At 38.7% G+C, this 5891-nt stretch overlaps 1 pseudogene; it reads right to left on the reverse strand.

Annotated features, from left to right (window-relative positions):
- Positions 1 to 3580: 3580 nt before the first annotated feature.
- Positions 3581 to 4649, reverse strand: LOC114213468 (small ribosomal subunit protein uS5-like; annotated as a pseudogene).
- Positions 4650 to 5891: the final 1242 nt, after the last annotated feature.

Consider the following 5891-nt stretch of genomic DNA (forward strand, 5'->3'; position numbering starts at 1 on the left):
GGTGGACAGTGCATTGAAAGCATCAATAAGGAAGAGTTATAGAGACTAACTTTGACATTCTTTCCCATTTCCATTCTTTCCCAAATTGCTGTGCTAATATCCTGAGCAACTTTCAAATCTATTATAATTATGAGATGTATACATTGGATATCAAGTCTGATGTCATTAAACAACATCTCAAATAGGTGGCCTGATTTGACCTGAAAAACATATTGTCTTTGGCCCATTCAGTTTTAAAAACTGAATTTAGGTTTACAAAATATAATTTTCCCCCTGAAATCTAAATTTTGGGCTTCTCTTGAAAAATCAGATCTGATAACATTGGGACAGAATTTCTGCCTCATGTACTGTTTTCAGGAGTATCTGCAGAGTGGCTGAATCTTTGTGATGGGGCTTGCCTTCCAGTTTGCAAGCACCCAACATTCAGTCACAAAGCCACCTTCCTTATCTACTTAGCTGCAAAACATTGAATTTCAAATCCCTTAAACCAGTCTGAAATCCTAGTGGCTTTTCTATAGTTCCTGTGAACAAGGACAAATTACTAACAATATTTCCATGTAAGTTTTTATTTTAATTCAGGTGCATAATGGACAGTCATTGTCAGTAATCTTTTTGTGGACCAGTAAATAATTTATGAGAAAGCCAACTGACATAATTGTGTGTCCAAACACAGGGCCTCCTAAATTCAAAGTTTAGTCCTTCTGATAACTTAAGGATGTTGAAAGTGTAAAATTGTTGATAAACAATAATCCTAAGTAATTGCTCTTCTAATAATAAATAATTACTTTGTGTAGTGTGGTCTTTCATTGTAATAGATGTTTTAATAAGCAAGGATGTGATAGGTAAAGAAAATAAATATTTTTTATACTCTTTATAATCATAATAGATTTTCCATAGACAGTTATATTAAAAGCTAATTTTGATTAAAGAGATTGTGAAAGCACTCAAAGAAATGTATTATTCTACTAATGTGTATGGAGAGATCAGGACAGATATATTTTCTTCTGGGTGGGGAGTAGAGATGGGGAGGGATATGAGGTATTTGAGAGATAATTCATAGCGGAGATTTGTCTTATTAGGAAATATTTCAGTTTATTGGGAAAATACATGAAATAGTGATGGGGATGCTATTATAATGTTCTGAATAGATACCAAATCATCAGGGTCACTGTGTTTCTCTTCTGTTCGTATATTCTTATAGTAGTTCCACTCCTGAGCTATGTAGTGTACCCAGTGATTCTGATCCTTGGTCCTCATAATATCCATTATTTAAAAGAAGGGCACTTTTCTAGACCCTGCCACTTTGATTTATTCACTGAGCAGAAGTGAGAGTGTGGATTGAATTTTATGGTAACTGTATTCAGCTATCAACCAACCTACTTACAGTGGCAAGGCAAGTTGAAACACACCATTCTGCCATTAAGTACATATAAACTCCTTCCTCTCAAATCTCCCCCTACTTCCATTTCCTAGAGAGTTAGGGAATGGCATTACGCTTCCTATTTTGACATTCCATGATTCGTAACATCCTAGTAATTATATTTTCTAAGAGTTCTCAGAATTAATAAAATGTTCCAAATCTCTGTGTCCTCCCAAATTCAAACATGTGCATGTCAAAATAATAAAATAAATCTTAAATGCTAGAAAAGTAGATCCATACTCTTGTGGAGTATTAGGGAAGGTAATCCAAAGTAATGCAGAAAAGCAATTAATTGACAAGGAGGAAGGAACTGTGTTATCCCTGAGAATCTTCACTCTGAAAGTAGACCTCAGAGGACTGAAGCATTGCTCAAGTGGTAAGGTCTAGGTTCTCATGTAAATTATGTTCAGTAGGTCCAAAGATATGTACTTACTTGTATCTGGGGCCTTTATTTCCCAAATGACCAAATTAAACATGAGGTTGTAGCTCACATACCACAATATTGTCTTTTAACCAGAGCTACTAGAAATATAATAGAACAAAAATATAAGAATATAATCATATGAGCATTTCTAAAAGAAACTCTTATATATCACAATACAAAACATTCATTCAATTTATACCTGAAATATTTCTGGTAAAATCATTATTAAATACAATTCCTTTGGGGGAGTATTTTCATTTAGATCCCCAAAAAAGGTTAATTGCTTTAGTTTTTTAAGTCTCTTTTTTTTTTAAAGATTTTATTTATTTATTTGAGAGAGAGAATGAGAGAGAGAGAGCACGTGAGAAGGGGAGGGTCAGAAGGAGAAGCAGACTCCCTGCTGAGCAGGGAGCCCGATGTGGGACTCGATCCCGGGACTCCAGGATCATGACCTGAGCCGAAGGCAGTCGCTTAACCAACTGAGCCACCCAGGCGCCCTTTAAGTCTCTTTTATTAATGGTACTACGTAGCATTTATTTATGATCAGTCTTAAAGCATACTCCACAATTGATATATTCTACTATTTGAAAACTCATCCATATCTTTTGAAACTGAGTAAGCCAATCATGCAGGCTATTCCACACAACAATCTTCCATGGAAATTTCATCTTGCTCAAGAGAGCAGCCATTTTGTATACCACATTACCTGCTTCCTTGTCATACATGATCCCACCAAGGGGAAGGCGTCTGGATCAAGAGTCACTAATCTATAGTTTGACAAAAATGCAAATATAAGTGAAGTGAGATGTCCAAGAGCAAGACTGTTTCCAAAATACAGGGAACTACTAAAATTATCCAATCAGATTCTCCCTTTCTGGAATGTGAAATAGAAATAGAAATAGAAATAGAAATAGAAATAGAAATAGAAATAGAGGGGCACCTGGGTGGCTCAGTTGTTAAGCATCTGCCTTTGGCTCGGGTCATGATCCCAGGGTCCTGGGATCAGGCCCCTAGCAGGGAGCCTGCTTCTCCCTCTCCCACGTCCCCTGCTTGTGTTCTCTCTCTCTCGCTGTGTCTCTCTCTGTCAAATAAATAAATAAAATCTTAAAAAAAAAAAGAAATAGAAATTTTTATATATTGAATTATTAGCTGGAGAAAAGTTGAGAAAGATGCAGGGAAGCAATGCAGAGGACCATGAGGGCCCATGAGTATAGAGTAGTTTTGACTAACCTCTTTGTACTTATTTTTTCATCTGTAAAAATGGATATGATAACAGTAGGTCTACTTTATGGATCTCTTTTGATAACTGATGAGGTAATACTTGTAAAGCTCTTAACAGAGTCTGGCTTATTGTAAGTGCTCATAAGGGTTAAATGCTGCTCACATCACATTATAGTATAATAATTGTTTTAACTCTCTGTCTCCACTACTAGGCTCTGAGCTTTCTGAGAGTAGGGACTGTCTTACTCTTCCCTGTATCCTCAGTTATTAGCACAGCACCTAAACACAGTGCTTAGCACATTGCAGGCCCTTCACTATATGTCCTTTAGATGAGTGAAATAAAGTTTTTCTGCCTCTACATGTCTTCCTCACTTTTTTCTTCATACCCACCTATCTACTTCATCATATTTGAGGACCCTAGGAAATCAGTGTATTCAAGTAGCAAACTGAGAATTAGTTCACTTTTATTATTGTTTTGTTTTGCTTTTTTAAGTCTTTAATTCACTTTATTTTTCTTATGTAAAACTAGGTGGTAGCCACAGTTGGACTCTCTGCATGGAGACTCTGGTGTGGGTCTTTACAAGATGGTCAGTGAATTCCTGACCTGATAGAGAGACTTGGTGGACACAGTCCCTTTCCAGAGGCCAGGGGTGAGATAGCTGGAGGTCTTGGAAATGGCATCAAAAGGGACCTTGGTGGGGCACGTGGGTGGCTCAGTTGGTTAAGCATCTGACTCTTCAACTCAATTCATGATCTCAGGATGGTGGGATCAGGCCCACATCGAGCTCCATGTGGAGCCTGCTTAAGATTCTCTCTGTCTCCCTCTCTCTCTGCCCCTTCCCCCCTAAAAAAAAAAAAAAAAAAAGTGGCCTTGGCAAAGTTACCCAGAGTGGCAGTGCAGCCCCTGGCCAAGGTGCAGCAGTCATCAGTACCAGCCATCATCAGGAGCTTCTTGGGCACAGGGACTAAGATGATGCCAGTGCTTCTGGGGGCAGGAATGAGGTGTGTCAGTACAGAGCCACAGTGGCTTGTCCCCTTATATGGGACGGTGTGGGCTTGCAAATCTCATTCCCCCAGTAGCCTTGTGGAAGGAAGATAATGGAAAGCTTGGCCAGGATGGTGGCCCCACAGATGGCAGTGGCTATCTTCTTGGGGTACTTAACACCCAGACCAATGTGTCCATTGTAACCTCCAATGGCAACAAATTCCTTAAACCTAGTCTGCTGCCTAGCACAGGTCTGCTTTTGCAGGCACAATCTTCAAAACCTCATCCTTGAGGGATGCCCCCAGGAAAAAGTCAATGATCTCAGATTCCTTGATGAGCAGGAAGAAGAGATAGATCTCCTCCAGGGGCTTGATCTTCATGTCCTTGACCAGGTGGCCCAGCTTGGTGATGGGGATTCATTCCTTGCCCTTGGCCCTCCACGAGTTCTATGGCCTCAGCCCTGGCCTGACCATGGCCACAACCCCAACCTGAGATGCCAGTGCCAAAGCCACCAGGGCCGCCACTACGGCCTCCCATTTAAGGGCCCCAGGACCCTGCAGGCCTCCCAGCCCTTCTGCAGCACTGGCAGCATCTGCCATTTGGTGTTTTCTCAAAGATGCTAGTTTGCTTTTAGAAGGTATAAGAATCAACTTGACTTTGCCTTATTTTCTATGCTAAAAATTACATATGCTTCAAGTAGCCACAATCTCTTTTCACAATTAACAGAGTTGAGTCAGAGACTCAAGGTATGGAGGACAAGATGGGGGTATAGGCAAGGCTTAGTATTAATGAGATAGGAAAATAACTACCTATCAGTTAGAATCCCAGTAAAGATTTAACAGAACACAAAATTTCAGAATGTTAGGGTTAGAAAGACCTTTAGAATTTATCTAGTTCAATTTAACTTTGGCTTTATAGATGAGGAAACTGAGATCCAGATAGGAGAAAACATTTATAAGACACAAGAGAGCTTGGGACTTAATTATGTGACTCCTTATGGCAATAATGGTCCTTGCTGAACTGTACCACACTGCATAGCAATATATTTTGCATGTCCATAATTTATATACCATATTAGTTGTGGTCTATAGTATAATAGTAGGACAAAGTGTGAACTCACAGCCTTAGATTTAACTTTATTAGAGGTAAGCAGAGGTAAGCAGCTGTCTAGCATATCTTTTGGGAGAAAATAATCCCAGCAGTAATGATGCTCTTTTCATCATTGTCTATAAATGTACTAAATTATTTATTAACAAATGTCACAGATGTCAACCAGAATGGAAAACTAATAGCTTATGGTGCCTTAATTTATTTGATTTACACATATTGTCAGAGACAACCTTTATGGAGGAACATATAGTAATTAAGCCCTTGTCAGAATGGCTAAATGTCACTATAAAATAAACTATCAATCCAAATCTCTTGGGACACTTTTGATATGCTACCAGTTCTCCTGGGAAAGGAGGCTTTTGAAAGCACAAATTTGCAAAATGTAGCCAATGTGGCCTTAATAGAATCAATAGATTTCACTTTATGGAGCTAAGATTAATGGGCTAGGCAAAAATCCAAGCTAGTTATAGGAAATAACAAGTCAACTGAATTTTAGCAACAATCTGGATAAGAATAGGTTATTTCAATGAAGGGGTCAAATTCCTAGTTAAAGAGATGGCCTAAAAATCCCTTCCTTTCTCTCCTCTCTCCTCTGATTTTCTTCTTCTCCCTCCTATTTCTGTTTTCTTTTTCTTTCTTTGTCTCTGTTTTTTATAAGAACTCCCAGAATTATCTAATAATTTGGTGCTTTATGCACTCTCTGCTATCTCTTCCTTTTATACATCATACAA

This window comes from Eumetopias jubatus, unplaced genomic scaffold (genome assembly GCF_037043125.1).
Source record: "Eumetopias jubatus isolate StellerSeaLion01/CBP00866 unplaced genomic scaffold, mEumJub1_p1.0 scaffold_15, whole genome shotgun sequence".
Taxonomy (NCBI): domain Eukaryota; kingdom Metazoa; phylum Chordata; class Mammalia; order Carnivora; family Otariidae; genus Eumetopias; species Eumetopias jubatus.